This window comes from Podarcis vaucheri, assembly GCF_965113315.1.
Source record: "Podarcis vaucheri genome assembly, chromosome: 7".
Classification (NCBI taxonomy): domain Eukaryota; kingdom Metazoa; phylum Chordata; class Lepidosauria; order Squamata; family Lacertidae; genus Podarcis; species Podarcis vaucheri.
The window spans coordinates 18,843,374-18,854,952 of record NC_138765.1 but is presented as its reverse complement, the minus strand read 5'-3'; positions in this window follow the sequence as shown (position 1 = coordinate 18,854,952).

Below are 11,579 nucleotides of genomic sequence, written 5' to 3'. Positions count from 1 at the left end.
TCCCGCCCAGACACTGCTAGAGACAACTGGATTCCCGGATGCTTGCCAACCCTAGTAAAGAATACTGTTAGTTATTCGGGTGCAAAAGAAAGGTAAGGCCGATCGCTGAATTCTCGGTTCCTCAAACAGATGTTCCTCTGGGAACCGTCTTGTTTGTGGTGTGAAAAACGTCAATGTGAGGGATTTCAGCAACTTCTGTTGGTTATTCAAATTAGATTTTCTCTTCCCCTTTGTGGGGAAGGTGGTGACAGTGACTGTAAGATGGGACGATTAAGGGAGAAAGTAGCCTCGTTAAGCAAGAGCTGCTTTGATCAACAGAGATAGAGCTTGGAAATCAATGGCTGAAGGGGACATTTTAGTGTAGATTTGCATCCAGAATGCAGATTTGATAGTCAGTTGTCCATAGCCTCCAACATTTTACAGAAGAAAATAGTATTGCAGATTTCAGGGGTCCGCCTGTATGATCCCCATGGGTCACTTCCAAAGTTAAAATCTTTAAGAGGAAACCTGCTATACCACTCACATTAGTCTTTTTGTAAGATAATGGTGTGAGCTGGCCAGTTAAGTACAGCCATTTACATATCCAAACAGGTTGCCCTGTTGCCATAGAGACAAACAGGTGGGCTTTTTCCCACCTCACCTGACTGGATGTTACATCATCCTAGGATAGAGAACTATAGACCAATGAAGGGTCCTTTCCATGAAAGGAATCAGATTGCATGCTTTTGTCTTAATGCAAAATATTTCCGGTTTTTGCAGAGTTTGGATTTTTGGATAATCAGCAATAACACAAAGCAATCTGAGACATGTTTACGCAGAAGTAAGACACTTCTTACTAGGAACTGTGTTTAGAAGTGCAGTCTTAGCCAGTGTATAAAGTGCTGAGTCATGGATTATGAAGTTTTTGTGCATGTTATCACATTGATGCGCAACCACCGAGCGGGGCGAGATTCCTAGGGTTCTGGGTGCTTATTCGGGGTTCATGTTTCCTTTGGAATGAGGCACAGCAGAGACTGCAGTGTCTTTATGATAGATGGTTTTTAGGGCTGCCATATTCTGAAGAGCGAAAAAGAGGAAGCCATGACGACTCTCATTTTAAATACCCCTGCTATATATAGGATATAGAAGCTGTGATATATTGCTGAGGGAGGGGACGGGAGAAAAGAAGAGAAAGGCAAGTCTTCAACCACTAGTTATGTCTATGTCTCATCCAGAAAGGAAAGCCGGATACATTTTGGCAAATATTAAAAATCCACCCAGACAGAAATTTTACCCCTGAAAAAGAGGATGTGTCCTGGAATAAGAGGACACATGGCAACCCTAGCATATATATAGCCTGAGCCTACAGTGGAGGGGCTCACAGCATAAAACCCCAAGAGAATCTAGTTTTCCCCATAGCTGCAGTCTTGGATTCAATCAGAAACCAAACATTGCTCTGATTCTCTGGCTTGCCAGCCTGTTGCTTTTCTGCTTCTAGCTCACATCACTCAATTCTCAACTCTCACCTTTTGTCCTACCTGCAATTGGGGGGGGGGCTACCCATTTTCTGTCTCGCACAGAGCCCCTTCCTTTGTTCCCTTAGTGGTCCATTACCTAGGTTATCACTTCACCAGGAAACTAGCTTGGCTATAACAACAACTGGAAGGTGGCCCAGGCATTCAGCTGAACCCACACCCAAAAAACTCCTAGCAATATCCTTAGCAGCAACCCTTACTTGCAATATAGGAACTATATATGAACTTCCCTATATTAGAAGAGAAGTCTGTTTTGTTCCCTTTATACCGCTGAGCTGAGGGCTGATGGGTAACGGACTGCTGCACAGAATGTATTTATAACTGGAGAAAAAATGGAACTGTGGACTTTTTTGCTCAGAGTTAAATTATTAGCACAACAAGCTAGGGAGAGGTGAATCGTCATCAATTTTTGCTTCGATGACTGGCCAGTGTGTTAATCTTATATGCAAACTGCCATGAACTCTTCTTCTTAGGTTTCATCACCATTCATGATACTAGCATCCCCATTCCAGTATGACCCCGAAGAGATTGAATTGCAGGGCTTTTCTGTCAGCTATGATGAAAGACCAGCAATGTTTGGTCCCGCCTCTTCTTTTCAGCTGGTCGTTACAGTGGTACCTCAGGTTAAGTACTTAATTCGTTCCAGAGGTCCGTACTTAACCTGAAACTGTTCTTAACCTGAAGCACCACTTTAGCTAATGGGGCCTCCTGCTGCTGCTGCGCCGCCGGAGTACAATTTCTGTTCTCATCCTGAAGCAAAGTTCTTAACCCGAGGTACTATTTCTGGGTTAGCGGAGTCTGTAACCTGAAGCGTATGTAGCCCAAGGTACAAGAACTCTGCAATTTAAGTAATAGTGCCTGAGTTTGAGTTCTTCCTCCTTCCTCCCAATCCTTTTTTTCTTTTATGTCATGTCCTTTAAGATTGTAAGCTTGAAAGCAAGAGCTATCTTATCAATGTCATTTGTGAGCGGCTTTGCAAGACTTTTCTTATGGGCAGGCACTGAAATAATGGAATAAAATGCATTAAGCAAATAACTAAATGATAAATATGCTTATGTGAATAAACATTTGCCAACCCTGGATGATTAATTAGGCTCTAGTCTGCAAAAGCTTATGCTGCAATGCATCTCTTAGTCTTAAAGATGCCACACAAGACTCATTCTTATCGTGTGCAGTAATAATATCCATATAACCATTCCTCATTGTATAAAAGAGTAAGCATGCATTGAGGTCAATACCAATTGCAGTGGTGCCATCAGGACTTTGGAGCATTTTGAAATACATGAAGATACACACATTGCCACCTAAAGAGAAGGTGGAGGGCATAAGACCATTAAGTGGAAATAACATTAGACCATTACCTAAATACAGGAGTGGACAGATTTCAGGCTTGCAAGATCTCCTTCAGATTTTTTTACTAGTCTGGTAGGGCTGCACAATATACAGTATCACTATATTGTTCAAAACTGGTTTGAAGTCCATATTGTGATATTGACTTCATAATTTTTGACCTGGCAATATATCACAAATCATGCTGTGTGTGTGTGTGTGTGTGTGTGTGTGTGTGTGTGTGTGTGTGTACGCGCGTGCGTGCGTGCGCGCTATGCAAAAATCACAATAGGGGAAAAACTGTGAAGCCAGCCAATGTCTCTGTATAGCTCCATCCTTATTTCAGGCATTGTGATATATTGGTATTTTGGTATATCACAATGTTGAAAACCAGATATCGCCCAGCCCTAGAGCCTGGCACAAAAGTCATACACTCAGAAATAAAGATTTTTTTTCTGAGTTCAAGAACAGAATGGAGCTGACAGTTCTTCTTCACAAAAATCCCCTTCTGGTTACTCCATAGGAACATTATTATGCCAGACCACTGGTCCATATAGGTAAGGTAAAGGTAAAGGCCCCTTGAATGGTTAAGTCCAGCCAAATTTCAGGCCGAGGGAACTGGCATTTGTCCACAGACAGCTTTCCGTTTACCTTCCCACCACAGCAGTACCTATTTATCTACTTGCACTGGTATGCTTTCAAACCACTAGGTTGGCAATTGGTCCATATAGCTCAGTATCGTCTACACTGGCCGGCAGTGCCTCTACAGGATTTTAGACAGAGAGTGGCTCGCAGTCCCTACCTGGAGCTGTTGGGGATTGAACCTGGGATCTTCTGCATGCAAAACAGATGCTCTGTCCCTGAGCTATGGCCCTTCCCCCATCAGATATAGGAACACAGGAAGCAGCACTCCAGAGTTCTAGATAGTCATTCCCAAAGATGCTGGGGATTTAATCTGGCATGCAAAGGAGATGCTCTACCACCAACCTACAGCCCTTCCTCAAACATATTCGTCACTTGAGCAGTATAATTTGTCAGCTCATGTGGTGTAGTGGTTAGAATGCCAGACTAGGACCGGGCAGACCAGGGTTCAAATCCCCACTTGGCCATGAAGCTCATTGGGTGACCTTGGACCAGTCAGTTCCTCTCAGCCTAACCTACCTCAAAGGGTTGTTGTACTGATTAAATAAGGATGGACAGAACCATGTGCACTGCCCTGAACTCCTTGGAGAAAAAGGGATATACCACTGTTAAACAAGCTAGCGTAAGAAATCCTTGCTGATCTACTTGCAAATCAGCCAGCAGATCCAGATCTACTGTCTCCTCCAGACCGATCCAATAATTTGCAAAGGTTGCCCAGCTTTGTGTGTGTGTTTCAAACCCTCATAAATTATATAGCTCCTATTTTTCCTCCAGTGCGCCTAATATATGTCTGCCCCGTCCATTTCTGCAGCAGCAATCAGATAACAGTGAAAAGGGGAAAACAAGACAGCCTACAAGCTGAGTTTCACTGGCATTCAAATTCTGCACCAGATAACCCATCTGTGGAGAATTATAAGTAGGCAGGGGAGAGAGGGGAGGGAAGCAGAAGATGAAAAGCCCTATATATTTGTATGGAAATGCAGCCAATTGCACACTGCAGGGGACCGTCCTCTGATGTGCTGTTTCCTGTGTTGAGAAAGAAGGCAGAAGCTAGAACAAAAAATGGGTATGGAGAAGTTCCAGCCCACAAGGCTATACTAGTCTGGCTGGAAGAAGACGGAAGAAGAAGGGGGCCATCTGGGGATGAGAAAACCAAAATGAGGCATGAGTGCACAGTAACTTCCTGCACACAACTCAATAAGCCTGTGTGTGTATTTCCCCGCAAATGACCCTCAACCCAAATAGCCCAGAGTTGATTGATGCTGTTGCCAAGGTGTGTTTGCATAAGCATTGCCTCAAAAAGGAAAGTTAATCTCGTGCTTTCCATGTGAATACATGCCATAGCAAAGGTAAAGATACAGGTTAAAAGGGTGGCGCTGTGGTCTAAACCACTGAGCCTCTTGGGCTTGCCAATCAGGTCAGCGGTTTGAATCCCTGCAACAGGGTGAGCTCCCATTGCTCTGTCCTAGCTCCTGCCAGCCTAGCTGTTTGAAAGCATGCCACTGCGAGTAGATAAATAGGTACTGCTGTGGCAGGAAGGTTAACGGTGTTTCCATGAGCTGCTCTGGTTTCCGTCACGGTGTTCTGTTGCACTAGAAGCGGTTTAGTCATGCTGGCCGCATGACCCGGAAAGCTGTCTGTGGACAAATGCCGGCTCCCTCGGCCTGAAAGCAAGATGAGCGCTGCAAACCCATAGTCGCCTTTGACTGGACTTAACCATCCAGGGGTCCTTTACCTTATCTTTACCTTTACATGCCATAGCAGAGGTGTAGCTTGGGGGGCAGGGGGCGTACTGGCCACCACACTGTGGGGCCTGTAGTGCGCCCGTGCCACACATCTCTCCTGGGTGTGATGCAGTGGCTTGGGCACCTGCAGGCTCCACGCTGCCCAAAAGGAGGGGAGGTGGCAGATAGACTGCAAACAAGCTCAGTGGTGCACCCTGCCATGGCTCACCCCACCTTCCTGGGCACCTAAGCAATTAGTTATGCTGCTGTGCCATAGGTTTAAAGCATATGACTCTCCACCCCCCATATCGTGGGAACTGTAGTTTAAGGGTGCTGTTGGGTGGACTACAGTTCCCAGGATTTTTGTGAGAGGGTGTTATGTGCTTTAAATTTACGGCACACATGCAGAATGTTTGCTCCTACCTTTCCTTCAAGGAGTTCAGGGCAGAATACGAGGTTTCCTTGATCGCCTTTCGGGGGAATATTATGATTATATTCATACCCCACCTTTCCTGCAAGGACCTCCGTGTGGCATACATGGTTTCTCTCCTCCATTTTATCCTCGCGACAGCCCTGTAAGGGAGGTAAGGCTGAGAGGCAGTGACTGGCTCAAGGTTACCCAGTGAACTTCATGGCAAAATGGGGATTCAAACCCTGGTCTCCCAGGTGCCCATCCAAATTGCTATCCTGAAATATACTTGGAGTCGAGAGTGGATTTCATGCTCTTTATTCAGCTCATAGTGGTGAGGAGGAATGGAAGTTCCCCCAGAATGTCTGCTTTATATACATTATTTACACAATGGGCCCCACATGATTGTCTAATTCCGGGATTTTCCTGTAGGCCAATCAGGTTGCGGATTCACTTCCACCTGGAGCTGGATTGGGTGGCTCCTGTGGACCAATCAGACTGCTGCATTCTGGGACCTATTGTTCTAGGACCAATCAGACTGCTGCATTTTGGATCCTATTCAACTCAGTACATAACATATCCACTGCAACGCACTGGCTCTTGTAAAAACAACAGGAGGCAACAGGATATTCTGCCACCCGATGCTGGCTGTTTCGCCCTCATGGGCAGTCCGGCCCTGACAGAGAGAGGTCCTTCTTGGTAGTGGCATGGCTGTAGAATGCCTCCTCAGAAAAAGTAACATGGCACTTCCCTCGTGGTCTTTTTAGCGCAGTGCGAAAGCCCTTTTGATTCACCCTGGCCTTTTCAACGACTAGTATTTTTAAGTGAAATTTGGGCTCTCTTTGTGTAAAGCTGTGTTTTATTTTACTGAGTGGCAAATGCTGCTTTTCCGCCTACAGAAAGAAAGGCAAAGATAACTTTTGTGCTGCATTCTATTCTTTGCCCTGACAGCCCCCACAAGTAATATGGATGACCCTATAACTCTCATCATGAATAAAAGATGGTTTTTATTCAACTACCAGTGTGAATGTAGTTTACTCCAGATTCTGTTTCCATGGTAACCTTGACATTCACAATTTTGCTTCTGTAGCGTCTACAGGCATCATTCTATAGGCATATCCCCCAACATTTCTCTGATGAAAATAGGAATGTCCTGTTCCACCATGATCATCAGCATCATCATCATTCCTCACCCATCTGACTGGGTTCCCCCAGCCACTCTGGACAACTAACAACATAAAACATAAAAACATAATAAAACATTAAACATTAAAAAAAATCCTTACAGTATATAGGACTGCCTTCAGATGTCTTCTAAAGCTTGTGTAGTTACTTATCTCCTTGGCTCAGGAGTTGTATAATACCCTCCAACACTTCTCTGTTGAAAATAGGGACGTCCTAAGGAAAAGCGGGACACTCTGCGATCAAATCAGAAACCGGGACAGCTTCTGTAAATCCAGGGCTGTCCCTGGAAAATAGGGACACTTGGAGGGTCTGTCCTTGGGGACTCTTGTCTCAGCAAGCCTGTCTGGTCAATTCACTCCTGACTGCGGTGCAGGCTCTCCATTGGGTAGGTTTGCCATACGTCTGGAATCTCCCAGACATAGCTGGTATTCAGTCCTCGTAAACAGTGTCTGGGTGGAAATCGCTGAAATGTCCAGGAAAATCCGGACATATGGCAGCCCACGTTGGTAGTGTAGATTTTGGTGGATTTTGTGTCCGGATCTTCACTTTTAAAAATATGGCAACCCTACCACTGCGGCAAAGGGGGCACTGCCTCACCTAGCTCAGCCTGTCCTCAGCCAACCCTCACTCACCTACCTCCTTATTTACAACTATTCCAGGGGTTCCTACTGGCTGTCACCCTCTGCTCCTCCTTAGTCACAGCGTTGCCTCTTGTAGAACTCAGCAGGGAAGAGGATCCAAGTAAAACCAGAATGATTTGGCTTTGCCTTTCATTGGCTCTGGGTCCCTGCTTTCTGCTCTACCAATCCCAATGGGCACCAGGCTCTATTGTTAGGTTAGTTGACTTATATTTCTGGAAGGCATTGCTGGGTTATTGGGAGTCAACTGGTGTTGGTGTTCTTGCTATTATCTAGAGCAGAGGTTTCCAACTCTTGATGTGCGAGCTCCATTCAGACATTCTGCTGAGAGGTTGCAGAACAGCTGAACATATTTGTGTTTGGCCATGCAGCTTCATTCGTGTTTGTTTTAACCCAATGACTGAGATCAACTTCAAATATCTTTTGATCCAATGGACGATGGTCTATATGGTTGTGCTTGTTTAAAAAACTGTTGCTAATTGTGTTCTGTACGTTGTAAAAATGCTCTGGTATATTTTTTATTTGCTGTTTGTTTAAGATGTTTTAACAAAGTTGTAAACTGCTTAGAGTTTAAACTGACATGGTATATAAATTGTCCAAAAAAATTATTTTTAAAAAATGAGCAATGCCTGTGCTTTCAATGGGGGGTGGGAAGAACTGTTTATTAGATGGTCTACAAAGACCCCAGAAAATTTTCAAGTGATCCGTAAAAAAAACAAGAAACCCTGACCTAGAAGTACCGTATTTTTCGCTCTATAACACGCAGATTTTTTCTCCTAAAAAGGAAGGGGAAATGTCTGTGCGTGTTATGGAGCGAATGTGTGGTCCCTGGAGCCGAAAAATGAGGCAAAAATCAAACCGCGCTTCAGGGAGAAGGGAGCTCCGTGAGACAAGAAGCTGTTGCTTTCCTGCATTCTGCCTCAGGGTCTTACTGCCCGCCCTCTCTGTTTCCTTGCTGTGTTTGCTCAAACGGAACAAAGAGCAGGGGAAGCCCCTCCCCTCCAGGCAAGTAGAGGGGGAAGCAGAGCGTCCTTCCTTCTATCCTCTCCCTGCTCCGGAGGAACAATGTTTGTGAAGGGAAGAGAGATTACAGGTTCGGCTTAAAATTCTGATTTGACTTCCTGCTTTTTGTTTTTGGAGACACACAGCATTCAAATATGCTTTCTTCCATTTAAAGAGGGAGAGAGAGAGAGAGCACACGCTGGCTGGCTTGTGTGGGTGGGTGGGGGGAAACTTTTGCCTTCCTTTCCTCACGTTATAGCCCTCTCCTGCATTCTTAGCCTTCTGTGTTTTTCCTTCCCTCCCCACTTAAAATGTGGTTACAAAGCATGGATCCACATGGATCCTCAGGATCTTTGCATTGGGTCACCCCAAATTCACCATCAGAGCACACAGCATGTCCATGGCTACAGCCTGTCCCCCCCCCAAAAAAAAAATCACGCACCCACTGTTGCCTGGGGCTGCAATGGTGCAAAAACATGGTTACAAAGCATGGATCCACATGGATCCTCAGGATCTTTGCATTGGGTCAGCCAAAATTCACCATCAGAGCACATAGCATGTCCATGGCTACAGCCTGTCCCCCCCCAAAAAAATCACGCACCCACTGTTGCCTGGGGCTGCAATGGTGCAAAAACGTGGTTACAAAGCATGGATCCACAGGGATTCTCAGGATTTTTGCATTGGGTCACCCCAAATTCACCATCAGATCACATGTCTATGGCCACAGCATGAAGCACAAAAATGATACGTCCACTGTTTCATTCAGAATATTTTTTCCCTTGTTTTCCTCCTCTAAAAACGATGTGCGTGTTATGGTCAGGTGCATGTTATAGAGCGAAAAATACGGTAATTTGGGTTGCTTGCAGGTGGTTTGTGAGCCAGCCTGGAGTAGTCATTAGAGTAGAGGTAGACAACATGATGTCCTCCAGTTGTTTTTGCTTCAGGCCTGTTTTCAAGATTACCAGGTTGTTAGGGAATTGAAGCTATCATAGGGCCTGCAGGAAACTGTAAATGTTGCTGGGATCAGGAGCTGTGTTTGGACCTCTGAGGTCATTTGCAATGTTCTCCTCTCGTCAGTGCAGCACCAGAGCAGCTGAAGATGTTGTATAATTCTGTTTGGCATGCATTCAGTGAGACACACGCAGAGTTCATTATCAATACATAAGCGCACACATATGTGCACACATTTCGTATATAAATTATTTTGTTGCTTGCATTTTAATCATCGAATGGGGCTGGTTCAACAATGGATGGCAGATCCACTGTGCAGACTAGACGGAACATTGCCACAGTCGGAGAAGAACCACTGGTGCAGGATGAAAACTGCCAGTACATTTTAGCAAGTAGCACGTAAGCGGCACACAAAACACTACCAAACCATTCTACATTCTAAATCTTATATTAATAATTCAAAAATTGAGAGTGTTATGTACAAGATCTACTACAGAAGCCACAAACAGAAAACTCATTCAGTCGTTAGAGTTCCTTTACCCAGGCTCCTGTGGATATCAACAAAGGTAAGTTTGATCAAACGAAGTGTCGGTGATGTTATGCACAAGAGTTAGACAGGGTGCCGGCGTTTGTCACCTGTTTCGCCCATGAGGAGTCTTGGGCTTCTTCAGTAAATTCTCTCTCACGCTTTTGATACATTTATAAACATTCAAGTCCATATGTTACATTTCTTCTTAGATTAAGCTACAATATTTAATTTCTTTCTTCAGGAAATTCTCCCTCAAGATTTTGGTGCATTACATACAGTGGTGCCCCACAAGACGAATGCTTTGCAAGACGGAAAACTCGCTAGACGAAAGAGTTTTCCGTTTTGGAGGTGCTTCACAAAACGAATTTCCTATGGGCTTGCTTCACAAGACGACAATGTCTTGCGAGTTCCTGCTGGTTTTTTTTCCTTCCCCCTCCCCCCTTTTTCTAAGCCGCTAAGCCGCTTATCAGCTGATCCGATCAGCAGATAAGCCGCTAAAAACCGCTAAAAGCCACTAATCCACTAATCCGTCAATGGGCCTGCTTCGCAAGATGAAAAAACCGCTAGACGAAGAGAATCACAGAACGGATTTTTTCCGTCTTGCGAGGCACCACTGTACATTCAACTTCATATGTTAAGTTCTTTCTTGACTTAAGCATTTATTCATTTACTAAGCCTGGCTAAAGGAACTCTACAGACTGAATCTTCCTTTTGGACACAATTTGAATGAGTTTTCTGTTTGTGGCTTCTGTAGTAGATCTGTAGTAGATCTCAATTTTTGGATTATTAATATAAGATTTAGAACGTAGAATGGTTTGGTAGTGTTTTGTGTGCAGCTTATTTGCTGCTTATTTTATACTGGTGTACTATGAGAATAGGCAACATAGGTTCATTTCTTTAGTACATTTTAGCAAAGCTAAGCAGGGGCAGGTATAGTTTCAAATGGGATGAAGAGCTATGTATTGAGATTTCTGTATTGCAGGGGATTGGACTAGATGACCCCTGGGGTCCCTTCCAATTCTACGGTGAATAGCGGTTACATATGCAACACTTTTATGTATTGCATTTTTTTAGTTTATCCTATTATCCCGCAAAGATGACATCATATCTCTGCGTTTTAAAATTGCGCCACAATATACAGTGACGTCAGAAGAGAACTCCGTCGCCCGGCGGGCAGGAATAACGCGCGGTTGCTTCGACAACGCGTGTACACGCTGTCCGACCCCTTCTAATTTTCCATCTCCGCCTCTTCAGTGAAGCAAATGCCTACGATTTGATACTCTTCATTGTCGCTCAAAAATGAACAGCCAATCGTCTTCCAAAGCATGGAGGGCGGGATTTCGATTCCATCCAATAGCGTGCCAAGGATGGAGGGGCATTTCCTTTGAGAGCCCGCAGAGCCGAATTGACTGGGAATACAAATGTAAAATTCAACCCATGATAGGGTGACGGAGGTGGGGATAGAGTATATCTAGCCAATGGCTATAAGAAAGAGGTGGGTTTTAAGGGCACCCGTTCCCAATGCTTTTTACTGAGTGGTCTAATTCTGAATGTCTAATCCAATGGGCAGCAAGAGAGAGGATGACTGATAGAAGGCTATTTCAAACAGGAGTACAGAAGAGGTGGGGCGTGTTAGAAACAAGCCAATTAGCTTCA